This window comes from Schistocerca gregaria, chromosome 1, assembly GCF_023897955.1.
Source record: "Schistocerca gregaria isolate iqSchGreg1 chromosome 1, iqSchGreg1.2, whole genome shotgun sequence".
Classification (NCBI taxonomy): domain Eukaryota; kingdom Metazoa; phylum Arthropoda; class Insecta; order Orthoptera; family Acrididae; genus Schistocerca; species Schistocerca gregaria.
In genome coordinates, this window is record NC_064920.1 from 1203524353 (window position 1) to 1203539295 (window position 14943).

A 14943-nucleotide genomic window follows, 5' to 3' on the forward strand; every position below is an offset into this window, starting at 1 on the left:
TTATAAGCGGAACATTCAAATATTAAGAATGTAACACCTATGTACATTGCATTTTAACGTGTGTTTGTATACGGTGACCCTGTCGCTACAGTATTCTGATCCAGATGAGAAATTCATGATAGCGTCACTGATTTTCAGCGTTAGTTTTCTGCGTTTCCTACCACACAAGAACACAGGCTTTCTCGGCGACTGTCGTTGATGAAATTTTCTCGTGTTATCAGCAGAGACATGTTGTCGCAATGCTTCGACGAATTTCCTAGGCTTCGTCTTTAAATGGCTCTGAGCACTATGGGACTTAACATCTGAGGTCATCAGTCCCCTAGAACTTAGAACTACTTAAACCTAACTAACCTAAGGACATCACACACACTCATGCCCGAGGCAGAATTCGAACCTGCGACCGTAGCACTCGGCGCGATTCCAGACTGAAGCGCCTAGAACCGCTCGGCCACTCGGGCCGGCAGGCATCGTCTTTAGGTGAACCACTACTCGTTAAATTTGATATTTTTATCGGTGAAAGGCATGTACGTACAGGGAGTATCATAAGTGAATAGTGAACACCGGTACAGGTAAAAATATTCAACAGAAGCAAAAATCGTACTAGTAAACGATCCGTTTGTGTGATAACAGCAAATGTTTGTTACGAGCCGCCGCTGACATCAGTATGAAATAACTAGGCTAAAATTTCAAAAATTGCACACTTTAACAAGAAATAAAGTATCCATTATGATATATCCTAGTGGTACTTAGCAACTGTCACTCGTTGGCTTTAATTTTAAATTTTAATTTTAAAAACTTTTAGTTTTAATTTTGAAAAAAAATTTACTGTAAATACTTTGGAATTTAAGGTACATAAGAAACTATCATTTTCACAGGTTACGATCATATTCGTGCCTATGGGCGTACAGATGCCACATTTTTAAGATATACTGGACAAAGTATAACAAATTAGTCGTTACTGCCAAGTTACGTAAACAGTTTAATAGTAAAAATAAAAAGAAGCTGAAAAAATGTATTGTGAGCTTTGGAAATAAATGGCGGGAAGTCGGCTAGTACTCAATGGGGCAGTAAAACGTAGATGGCCATCGGGGATTTCAGTTTCTAAAGGGGAAGGTGCCAGCAATACAAAAGTCTCACGCTCACCTTCAGGTATGCGATTAATCGTTTCAAAATACTTTGGTGGCTTTTGGTAATCGTGAGAATACCTTAGCAAAGGAAAAGAAGAGGCATAGTCTTTCACGGAAGCTTCCACTTCTTCCACGACGTCAGAAAGGCACATGTCAACTTAAGTCGAACATACGTTGAATTTAACCATGTGCAACATATATCGTGCATCTGATATACCTCATCACACAATGAATATCAATCAGCAGTTTTATCATAAAATTTCATTTCACCGTCCCCTTTCAATATTTGCGCGACCTGTGACATAATGGCGGCAAAAGAGGAATTGTATGCGCCCAGATATATGTAGATAAAAAAGAACTCCACCTACGAAACGCCGAAACGCCATGAAAACCCCTAAAAATACATACGACAACAGAATCCCTAACGACTTCACGTACTATCTGCAGATCTTTTATGTATAACAAGTAATATTGACGCCATCGTTTCCTCCTCTTATATGTTCTACAGCAGACAGTCTTCCATCCAAAATTTCAGCCTGCATGTTGATAAGGGGCAAAGTTTCGTGTACTTGTGGCACATGAGTTTGTTTCACATAAGGTCTGTCTCTTTCAAGACCTGTTTATAGAACTGAATCCGTTTTCATGGTACACTACAGGTTTTAAAGACTAGAATGCGTCTTTGGCGATTTTTAAGGGCTTTCGACCGTTGTCCGAGGCTACTCCTATGACTAGTTTCGTCTCTCAATGCTAGAGGCATTATCAAAAGCAAGAAGACAAAAAGCAGTATTAAACTACAACGAACTTAGGAAGCACAAATTTTTATACGTATCCGAGCAACGGTCGGTTGGTGACGTCATCATACCGCTGCCTAAGATGGCTGAGTCGCGTCGACATGGGTTAACAACGACGTAATGATAGTCATTTTGACGTCACGCACAGTATCGAGGACCGCATGGTTGGCTGTCAATTTTGTGAGAAGCATTCGCAGCAATTTAAGCTGTCCTTTTTGTTTCCTGCCTAGCCAGACACTTGGAAGTCGCGACATAATTTGGAAACAAAGAAACAAATACTTACTAGAAGAAAAAATACAACTTTAATTGCACTTCGTTATAGTCGCAGCATTTAAAGCCGTACTCTTAGGTTCCAGTCTGACCACAGACTCGAAAATCGCCACATATTCGGAAACTAAGAGCCAAATATTAGTGAAAAGGCAGAACAGGAATTATAATGCTACTCGTTTCAGTAGCAGAAATTAAAGCTGTCCCCTTAGGTTCATGACTAACTAGAAAGTTGAAATGTGGCGCATTTTCGGAAATAAAGAATCAAATATTAAAGGGGAGGAAGAACACGAATTTTATTGTTGCTCGTTTCCGAGAGTCATTAGCTGTGGCCTTGTGACACTTGCAAGGGGCCCACAGTGTCTGCGCGCGCGGGTTCGAAGCACTGACTTGACGGCACGAACGTGCCTAATGTTGCCTTGACGTGCAGAGTGATCTTGTTTTCCTGCCACGCCATGCATTGTTTGACAAATGTCTTACACCCTGCATCCATTCCTGGCCAGATAAAACTCTGATTACTTTTAGCGTGGCTCTCACCCCGGGATGACCTAGATTGTGGACTGACGCAATTACTTGTGCCCGAAATCGGCAAGATATGAACACTTGTGCTTTCGCTCCCGACACACCACAATACAGTAAGATATTTGATGCTGGTAAAGTCATCCATTGAAACTTTAATTCCGCTGGGTGACACAGTAACATTCGTAGCCCATCATCGCACTGCTGGGAATAAGCGAGGCCCTTGTAATCAACTGCAGCAGTTACCGCTTTACCACATGAGAGAGCGTCTGCTGGTACATTTAGCTTTCTCTGCACATAGACTAGGTGAGTAGCAAACTAACTGGTATAACCCAAATGTCGAAGGTGTCTTGGATATGCTTTCTCTAGTTTCATATTGAATGCGTAACGTTTATGGTCCGTGTATACGAGGTGGAATCCAAAATTTTCGGCATGGTGTTGCCATCTGGAAAGTAAGAGTAGTAGATCTTAACATCGCTATGTGGCGAGAGCTGCATATCTGATGACTCAGTGTGTGGAGTGGCATTGAGCTGGCCGGACGTGTTGCTGTCCACAGCGATTTTACGATGGATCCGCGAACAGAACAGCGCGTGTGTATCAAATTCTTTGCGAATCTCGGGAAAAGTGCTACGGAGACCCTCGCAATGATTCAACAAGTGTTTGGGGGACAGAGCATGAGCCGCACGCATGCTCGGTTCAGGGCCGGCCGTATGGACGTCGAAGATGATGCTCACACTGGAAGGGCCGTTAGCCGCACAACGCCAGACATTGTCGTGTGGATCGACGTCGAACCATTCCAGACCTTGCGGATGAAGTGAGTATTGGTTATGGGACATGCCAACGAATGTTGACTGATGAATTGGGCATGCGTCGTGACGCCGCAAAATTTGTGCGAAGGATGTTGACTGGCGATCAGAAGGCACAGCATGTTGAATTCTGATGAATTTTGATGATCATTCCTACCGATGTAGGTTGGGCTCAACAAAATATTTTCGCATTCGGAAGAGAAAGTTAGTAAATTTCGTAAATAGATCTCGCCACGACGAAAAACGTCTTTGCTTTAATGACTTCCATCCCAACTCGTGTTTCATATCTGCCACACTCTCTCCCCTATTACGTGATAATACAAAACGAGCTGCCCTTTTTTGCACCCTCTCGATGTCCTCCGTCAATCCCACCTGGTAAGGATCCCACACCGCGCAGCAGTATTCTAACAGGGGACGAACGAGTGTAGTGTAAGCTGTCTCTTTAGTGGACTGCCAATGAAACACAATCTTTGGCTCGCCTTCCCCACAATATTATCTATGTGGTCCTTCCAACTGAAGTTGTTCGTAATTTTAACACCCAGGTACTTAGTTAAATTGACACCCTTGAGAATTGTACTATTTATCGAGTAATCGAATTACAACGGATTTCTTTTGGAACTCATGTGGATCACCTCACACTTTTCGTTATTTAGCGGCAATTGCCACCTGCCACACCATACAGCAATCTTTTCTAAATCGCTTTGCAACTGATACTGGTCATCGGATGACCTTACTAGACGGTAAATTACAGCATCATCTGCGAACAACCTAAGAGAACTGCTCAGATTGTCACCCAGATCATTTATATAGATCAGGAACAGCAGAGGTCCCAGGACGCTTCCCTGGGGAACACCTGATATCACTTCAGTTTTACTCGATGATTTGCCGTCTATTACTACGAACGTCGACCTTCCTGACAGCAAATCACGAATATAGTCGCAAAGCCCATAGGCCCGCAGCTTGATTAGAAGTCGCTTGTGAGGAACGGTGTCAAAAGCTTTCCGGAAATCTAGAAATAAGGAATCAACTCTAGATCCCCTGTCGACAGCGGCCATTACTTCGTGCGAATAAAGAGCTAGCTGCGTTGCACAAGAACGATGTTTTCTGAAACCATGCTGATTACGTATCAATAGATCGTTCCTTTCGAGGTGATTCATAATGTTTGAATACAATATATGCTCCAAAACCCTACTGAAAACTGACGTCAATGTTATAGGTCTGTAGTTCGATGGATTACTCCTACTACACTTCTTAAACACTGGTGCGACCTGCACAATTTTCCAATCTGTAAGTACAGATCTATCGGTGAGCGAGCGATTGTATATTGCTAAGTAGGGAGCTATTGTATCAGGGTAATCTGAAAGGAACCTAATCGGTATACAATCTGGACATGGAGACTTGCCCGTATCAAGCGATCTGAGTTGCTTCGCAACCGCTAAGGTATCTACTTCTAAGAAACTCATGCTAGCAGCTGTTCGTGACAACTCTGCAGAAACGCCGCTGCCCTTGGTGGTTAAGTGAAGGCAGTCGCCTCATGGCAATGGCGTTGTGAGAAGTAACGCTTGATTTTTTTTTTTTTGATTTTTTTTTTTTTTTTTTTTTTTTTTTTGCGTACCCTTGATCTCGGAATCTAATGGAATTTCTCAGACATCTAGCTCCGACTGCCAATCCGCGTTCGAAGTCTGTTGATTCCCATCGAGCGGTCATAGTCATGTCGGAAACCTTTCCACATCAATTACCTGAATACAAATGACAGCCCCAGTAATAACCTGCCTCTTTATACCCTGTGTACGCGATGCTCCCGCCATTAGTATATGTGCACATCGCTATCCTACGACTTCTGTCACCTCAGTGCAGACTGCCTGTGTAGCCGATGAATTGCACAGCGGAAGCGGTTCAAGGTGATCGTCCTAGACAAAACTTATGCCCGAGACGAACAGGAAAAGGGCAATTCACAGCATCCGAAGTCGCTGAAGGCCGTCATATCCGTCGACTGCTTGGCTGCTAGCGTCGTTCTCACATTAGCAGAGGCCAAGCACTGGATGCCCTTTTCACACTGCGTACGGCCTTTACTTACTCCTTCAAGAACGCAAAACTCGTGGATGAAGATGGATTGTGTGTGCATGACATTCTAGAAGCTTCTCGGCCTCTATGTCGCCGGTGAGAATAACGACAGTAGACTCGTGCGAGGTGCTACAAGTGAATCACGGCTCCATCACGACCTCAAGCAAACAGAACTCAAGAAGTCGTTCTTAACGAGGTGGTATCGTCAGATGTGAAAGTGACTTCGGCAGCACCCAAAGACAGTGTTTTTGGGCCGTTACAGTTTGCTGTAACTCCATTCAATTTGAGTATGCTGTTGCAGTGCCCGACTGCAACAAGACATAAGCAGAATCCCCAAGGCCCTTTGCTGCTCCTTGGGAGACAATCTTAGCAGCCGTCTTAGGTTCAAAAATGGTTCAAATGGCTCTGACCATTATGGAACTTAACTTCTAAGGTCATCAGTCCCCTAGAACTTTCGCGCAGTTCCAGACTGAAGCGCCTAGAACCGCTCGGCTACACAGGCCGGCCATCTTCGGTTGTTTGCAGATGACGCTGTCGTTTATCGACTAATAAAGTCATCAGAAGATCAAAACAAATCACAAAACGATTTAGAAAAGATATCTGAGTGGTGCGAAAAGTGGCAGTTGCCCCTAAATAACGAAAACTGTGAGGACATCCACGTGAGTGCTAAAAGGAATTCGTTACACTGCGGTTACACAATATATCAGTCTAATATAAAACCCGTAAATTCAACTAAATACCTGAGTAGCACAATTACGAACCACATAAATTGAAGGAACACATAGAAAATGTTGTAGGGAAGGCTTACCAAAGACTTCGTTTTATTGGCAGGACACTTAGAAAATGTAACAGACCTACTATGCAGACTGCCTACACTACGCTTTTTCCGTCCTCTTTTAGAATACTCCTGCGCGGTGTGGGATCCTCACCAGATAGGACTGATCGAAACAGTTTAAAGCCGGGCAGCGAAATATGGGAGAGAGTGTCACAGAGATGATACAGGATTTGGGATGGACATCATTAAAAGAAAGGCGTTTTTCGTTGTGACGGGATCTTCTCAGGAAATTTCAATCACCAACTTTCTCCTCCGAATGCGAAAATATTTTGTCGACGCCGGCCTACATAGAGAGATACGACCACCACGATGAAGTTAGCGAAATCAGAGATCGTACGGAAAGATATAGGTATTGATCTTTCCGCGCACTATACGAGATTGGAATAATGGAGAATTGTGAAGGTAATTCGATGAATCCTCTGCCAGTCACTTAATTGCGATTTGCAGAGTATCGATGTAGATGTAGAATCAACGCCTTGTGCAGGAAGTGTTAATTGATACTAATGTATCGGGAATAAATAGTCGCAAGCCTTATTACTCGACAGCATACAATATTTCCGAAATTGTTTTTAGATGCAAAAAATGGTTCAAATGACTCTGAGCACTATGCGACTTAACTTCAGAGGTCATCAGTCGCCTAGAACTTAGAACTAATTAACCTAAGAACATCACACACACCCATTCCCGAGGCAGGATTCGAAACAGCGACCGTAGCGGTCGCTCGGTTCAAACTGTAGCGCCTAGAACCGCACGGCGACTCCGGCCGGCTGTTTTTTAGGATTCCTGTAATAAATATACACTCCTGGAAATGGAAAAAAGAACACATTGACACCGGTGTGTCAGACCCACCATACTTGCTCCGGACACTGCGAGAGGGCTGTACAAGCAATGATCACACGCACGGCACAGCGGACACACCAGGAACCGCGGTGTTGGCCGTCGAATGGCGCTAGCTGCGCAGCATTTGTGCACCGCCGCCGTCAGTGTCAGCCAGTTTGCCGTGGCATACGGAGCTCCATCGCAGTCTTTAACACTGGTAGCATGCCGCGACAGCGTGGACGTGAACCGTATGTGCAGTTGACGGACTTTGAGCAAGGGCGTATAGTGGGCATGCGGGAGGGCGGGTGGACGTACCGCCGAATTGTTCAACACGTGGGGCGTGAGGTCTCCACAGTACATCGATGTTGTCGCCAGTGGTCGGCGGAAGGTGCACGTGCCCGTCGACCTGGGACCGGACCGCAGCGACGCACGGATGCACGCCAAGACCGTAGGATCCTACGCAGTGCCGTAGGGGACCGCACCGCCACTTCCCAGCAAATTAGGGACATTGTTGCTCCTGGGGTATCGGCGAGGACCATTCGCAACCGTCACCATGAAGCTGAGCTACGGTCCCGCACACCGTTAGGCCGTCTTCCGCTCACGCCCCAACGTCGTGCAGCCCGCCTCCAGTGGTGTCGCGACAGGCGTGAATGGAGGGACGAATGGAGACGTGTCGTCTTCAGCGATGAGAGTCGCTTCTGCCTTGGTGCCAATGATGGTCGTATGCGTGTTTGGCGCCGTGCAGGTGAGCGCCACAATCAGGACTGCATACGACCGAGGCACACAGGGCCAACACCCGGCATCATGGTGTGGGGAGCGATCTCCTACACTGGCCGTACACCTCTGGTGATCGTCGAGGGGACACTGAATAGTGCACGATACATCCAAACCGTCATCGAACCCATCGTTCTACCATTCCTAGACCGGCAAGGGAACTTGCTGTTCCAACAGGACAATGCACGTCCGCATGTATCCCGTGCCACCCAACGTGCTCTAGAAGGTGTAAGTCAACTACCCTGGCCAGCAAGATCTCCGGATCTGTCCCCCATTGAGCATGTTTGGGAGTGGATGAAGCGTCGTCTCACGCGGTCTGCACGTCCAGCACGAACGCTGGTCCAACTGAGGCGCCAGGTGGAAATGGCATGGCAAGCCGTTCCACAGGACTACATCCAGCATCTCTACGATCGTCTCCATGGGAGAATAGCAGCCTGCATTGCTGCCAAAGGCTGATATACACTGTACTAGTGCCGACATTGTGCATTCTCTGTTGCCTGTGCCTATGTGCCTGTGGTTCTGTCAGTGTGATCATGTGATGTATCTGACCCGAGGAATGTGTCAATAAAGTTTCCCCTTCCTGGGACAATGAATTCACGGTGTTCTTATTTCAATTTCCAGGGGTTTATATTTCGCATACTGAAACAGCTTTAATAAGTTACGCTATTCTTGCTATCACGAATTGAGGATTCATAGCAACTAAAGACCATAAGAGGCTTCATGAGCAACCATCTCATCTGGCTACTTCCAAAGCTATATTAACATACAAACAGAGGTAGTTTTCACTTAATATTCAAATGCACTTTAAAAGATTGTTTTGAATACGAACAGTTATCCTTGAGGGTAAAACATCAAGTTTGACACATACAACTGATATCCAAAAGCATCACCTGAATTAATATTACTAAGCATAAAACCGAATATTAAATCCTTCATAACTGCAGACTAGCGAAACGTAAGAGAAATTTTGCAGTCGGCACGGACGTTCCTTTAAGATACTATCCTCATTCTTTCTCAATTTCGTAGAAACTGCGTTTATTTTATTGTGATAACATGGCGGAATCCGTGCGTCATATAATTTCGTAATAGACTATCGACACAAAGTCGACTGTGATGCCTAACTACAAATTTCCTGACACACTCGTATATGATTGCTACCACATCATTAGACTCGTACTTTCATACAAATTTAATACGCTCCAGAAAAAACATTTTTAGTTAGTTCTAATACAAATGAAAGACATTGTAAGAAGTCCGTGATTAAGGAATTTGTTGTTAGCGCACTCGAGCAGATGTAATTTCGATGGATTGCTCATGCGCTGCCTGCGATATGTAAGCTATAAGAGAATCTGAGACCAAAGAACAGTGTTGACTGCAGTAGGAACTGTGTAGCAGATATCAAGTCCCATGTAAATGTTTTAATAAATCTCTTAATAACAAATTTTCTCATTAAAAGTAACTTTTGACAATCATTCATTTCAATTTAAAGAATTTACTAATTTCTCCAATCCTTGGTCAGCAAAAAAAGTAAAAAAAAATAAAAATAAAATTATTACCGGTCCCAACTATTACCGGTATACAACTAAATAATGGTACCAGTTGAAGATATATTTCTAGTCCTAAATATAGTGCAAATTTCTCAGATGTATTAAATCCATTACATCTATGTATTATTGGACTACAGACCTTGAGTAATAGTTACAGTGTGTTACATTTTAAATATGTCCTATGTCACTTGAATGATGAGTTCTGAGTAATACTGAATGATGTTTTGTAATAATGCATAAATGCTATGGCAATGATTACTGTAATGAGATGTATTATGAATGATGTTTTGTAACACTGCATAAATGCTATACCAATGATTACTGTTATAAGATGACTAATACATAAATGCAATGTCAATGATTACTGTAATGAGATGAGATGATGCGAGTAATTACTGTAATGAGATGACTTGTGATGCCAATGATTACTGTAATATGATGACTGGTGCATAAATGCTATGCCAATAATTAACTCTTGTTTCGAACTATAACTTCTGAATAATGCAAAAAAAAAAATGCTTTGTAAGTGGACAATGAATGTCACTGATTGCTGTAATGAGATGACATATTCATAAATGAATGCCAATAATTACTGCAATCAGATGAGTTGTGAATAGTGTTTTGGAATACTCAATACTTGCTACATGTTCAGTAACCAGCCAATGAATGCCACTGATTACTGTAATGAGATGTCTTATGATGCTAATGATTACTATAATGAGATGACATGATGCCAATAATTACTGTAATGAGATGAGTTATGAATTATATTTGGTAATACTGCATAAATGGTATGCCAATGATTATAATAATGAATGACTTATGCATAAATACTATGCCAATAATTACTGCAATGAGATGAGTTATGAATAGTGTTTTGTAACACTCAATACTTACTACATCTTTAGTAACTAGCCTATAATTATTCAAATCGGTTGATACAATAATGTAATTCTGAATTATGACTAGCATAAGACTTAATGTCCTTCACCTTCTGGCCTAATTACCAGCAATTACTGCAATATCCGTTTATCCTGTCCATTCTCATGATCATGGAGCACTATATTTGGTTTGTGCACTAATTCTACGTTGATGTAAGAGTATGGATTCTACCAGAATGTGGTGTTGACATCAAACTGTCCACCACTGTGACCGAAGGAGATGTCATTATGGTCCTAGTGTTTGGTGTACCTAATGTACTACCAAAATGATAACATTGAATATTAATACAACATTTCAGTGCCTAGGCAGTCCCTGATAAATACTTCTGGGAAGAGAACTTCAGATTGTCTCATTTGGTGTTGTGTTTCTGTAGAAAGATATGGACTTTCAGTGCAGCTACGTGCAACCTACTGTGCTACAACCATGATGCAATCCTTCCCATTCCTTTCCTAGTTCTTGCAAAATGGTAAAGACTTATGCAGTGCGTTTAAGTTCTTGTACAATGATAGACATATACAGTGCGTGTGCACTTCATTTCATTTGTTAATAAGATCAGTTGTCCTAAATATGCTAAAGACTTCTACAGTGCGTGTGCACTTTATTTCACTCCTTGATATGTGTAATTGTTGTAAAAATGCTAAAGACTTATACAGTGCGTGTGCACTTTATGTCATTTGTTAATATATTTTGTACTCATTGTGTCTACACTATTTCATTTTTAATATGTTCTGTACTCATTGCGTTTACATTTTGTCATTTCTTGATATGTTTTGTACTCAGTGCGTGTGCACTATATTTCATTTCTTATTATGTTCGGCACTTATCAATAATGTATATACTCTGTGCTGTAGCCTTAGTAAACTAAATAGATTATAGAAACATTTGTTGCTCATGGCAAGTCCAATTTTTGCCTCCCCCCTCCCCTCCCCCAGTGGAGGGTTATATAAGAAGTCCGTGATTAAGGAATTTGTTGTTAGTGCATTCGAGCAGATGTAATTTCGATGGATTGCTCACGCGCTGCGATATGTAAGCTATAAGAGAATTTGAGACCAAAGAGCAGTGTTGACTGCAGTAGGAACTGTGTAGCAGTTGGAGTAAGTTGTTGCTAGCAGTCATGTGTATCGAGTTGGCTGGGCCGGTCGCGGTGAAGCGATGGCGGAGACTGAGCGTTGTAGTATAAGGTAAAAGCAGCGTCGTGCATATGTAGTATTGTTATATCAAGTCCCATGTAAATGTTTTTAAAAAGATCTGTTAATAATAATCTTTCTCATAAAAAGTAACTTTTGATAATAATTCATCTCAATTTAAAGAATTCACTAATTTCTCCAGTCCATGGTCATCGCCATTATTGTAAAGAAAAATCAGTTATTTCTTTTATACATGACAAATCTATCGGCCAGCATTGCACTGGGCTGTGTCAGAAAGATTTCTTATAGCAGCAGATATATACGCGTTATCCGGCGACCTTATAGAGATAAGAATTTTCTATTTATTCAGAATGATCTTTCAGGGCCGTGACGCAGCACTGCTGACGTCCAAAATTCACCAGTTTAAATTCACAGTCATTATTGAAAGGTTATAAGTGAACGACAGTTTTTTATTGAGAGATTAGTCACTTTTTTATTATTGATAGGTTACGCAATTTACTGTTGGGAGATTACACTAAATGTGAATATTATTTATATTATTTTACTGTGGGGAAGTTACAACATCTTAATTTTTATATTTCGTTTTGTGATATTACATTTGTTAAACTGGACGGGAGGTGTACGTGTTGTTTTTAAATGCATTCTGAATGGACATCAAGTGTCAGTTGAGAGTGAGTTGATGTTGTGGTAGCTTACACAGATCTGCAATTCTTTTAATTTATGTGAACGCCAATCAAATGTAGGGTGACGAAGTGCACAAACATGTCCGGTGTCAGACATGAGCGCCTTTTGCAGGCTGTTTACAAAATAAATGCAGAGCTATTAAGACATTTTTCGATTTAGCGATATTTACATTGCAAATAGTTACAGAGCATGACAGAACAAATGAACTCCGGCACCCGAGACCTCGAATCGGTTGCAGCTATCGTAATCATCTCATTACGTTGATTAAATCCACGTTATATTTGTGGCCTGAAATATGGAAGAAGGACCTTTTTTATCAACACCAAGCAGAGGTAAAGCCACAACTGGAAAAAGTAACAACTGTAAACTATCTAGGAGTAACATTCCAGAACTAACTAGCATATAACGACCGAAGCACGTTACCAGCTAGATTTGCAATTTGCATGTAAATCTGTGGCCGGAGAGAGAGAGAGAGAGAGAGAGAGAGAGAGAGAGAGAGAGAGTGTGTGTGTGTGTGTGTGTGAGAGAGAGAGAGAGAGAGAGAGAGAGAGAGAGAGAGAGAGAGAGAGAGAGAGAGAGCTGCATACTTAAGATGTAACTGTCTTCTCTAATCTAATGCATAAGGAATTCTAATTCGTGCATTGTTTACAGCAAGAAAATTATAAAATGAAATTTTATGAAACTGTAATTACAGGAAAAGCAGGCACCAAGCTGAGGTTCATGGGAAGAATATGAAGGCAGTGTAATTCATCCACGAAAGAGGTAGCTCCACTCTTTCGGACGATTCTTGTTTCTCGTCAGCCTGGAACCATTACCAGGAATGGTTAGTAGAATCTGGAGAAACACTTTAAGTGTATCCACGTTTTTGTATGCCCATTCTTGTCATCGACGGCCTGTGGGACTTCAGCCGTTCATTTTCGTAATAAAATTGCACACCTGCGGCCGTCGTTTCGATGTTATTTTATTATATTGCAATCAGTTTCGATGACTCGATACAACGTCTTCATACCATAACTGACGCTGAGGAGATGAACTGCGATCGTATACACGATCCCATCAGTGGCCACCATCTGTGATCTGGCTTCCGTAGAACACTGTGACAGCGATGTTGTGTTTGAAATCATAAATTGGTAGTTGATGGTTGCAGATACAACATCGCTGTTATAGCATTCTACGGAAGCCAGGTCACAGATGTTGGCCACTGATGGGATCGTGTATCCCCTCAGCGTCACTTAACGGCCTGAAGACGGTGTATCGAGTCGTCACTTAACGGCCTGAAGACGGTGTATCGAGTCACCGAAACTGACTCCAGTGTAATAAAATAAAATCACAACGATGGCTGCAGGTGTTACAATTTATTGTGTGAAGGGTAACAGTCTTCAGGACATTGAAGTTGTCAAAGAGGCGTCGGACAGCTGGTTTCGCGACCCGCCACATAAGTTATTTTCACGGACTAGAAAAGTTGCAACTACGTTGTCCTAAGTGTATCAGTCTCAGGGGAGTATATATGAATAAATGGGTCATTTTCAAAACTCTTTCTAGGCAAAGCCTGACACTTTTCAGCACACCCTTGTACACAATGCAGGGGTTAAGTTAGCGGGTTGGACGTGGTCTTACATCAGCAGCAAAATGTGCGCCATTGGACAAGGATGAAATTTGACTTCCGTTATATGGGGACTTAATGGAGAAGTTAACATTTCAAATAAATTTGTGCTAACTGGGACAATATTTTTTACAAGAATATGGCATAACGAAGCGGAGGACGAACAGTGCAGACTGAATAGAATGGAACCTTTCACAATACGATGCTACAGAAGGTTCCTGTAGTTCAGGTTGTGGATCAATAACTGAAGAGGTACTGAAACGAATCAGGAAGAAAATTAATTTATGCCACATCTCAACTAGAAGACGAAATCGGTTGTTAGGAGGCATCCTGAGGTAGATACGTGTTCCGCAGATCAATTGGACGATTGTCTTATCGAAATTATGTGGAAGGAGTCAGTTTACAGGATGTGTATGGAAGATACGTGTTTTACATTATACAATAATTTTTTTATTCCAACTCATGCAATTACACTTGAAAAGTAACTTTTTTATTATGGTATACCTGTTTTTAAATAGGACTTAGTCCCTGGAATAGGCGCAGTTTTCCAGCAAAAATGATTTTAGGTTAGATTTAAAACTTGTTATGCTACCTGACATACATTTTATGTTATTGAGGATATGATCAAAAATTTTTGCTGCTGCGTATTGAACTTTCTAAAGCACTGACAGCGTTAATAAAGAATAATAAAGGTCATTGTCCCTCTAGTGTTGTAAGTACGGACATGACTGCTCTCCTCAAATTGTATTGCATTATTTATGACGAAATTCATTAGCGAATATCTGTACCGTGATGGCGCAGTCACAGTCCTTAACTCTTTGAAATGGTACATGCTTTACGACCACGGCTGAACACCGCATCTTACTCTTACTACTCGCTTTTGTCCAAGCAGTACTTGCTTTCTAAGCGACGAGTTACACTAGAAAGTGAGCAGCTCGTGGTTTTGTGGCGTGCGGTTGCTGATTCTCGATCACGAAGCCCTGGGTTCGATCCTGGCTGCATCGGAAATTTTCTCCT

At 42.1% G+C, this 14943-nt stretch overlaps 1 protein-coding gene across 1 annotated transcript in view; it reads right to left on the reverse strand.

The window, feature by feature from the left end:
• LOC126284778 (EF-hand calcium-binding domain-containing protein 4B-like) overlaps positions 1 to 14943 on the reverse strand; it is a 625649-nt gene that overhangs the window by 233452 nt on the left and 377254 nt on the right. The gene's annotated exons all lie outside the window — the stretch shown is intronic.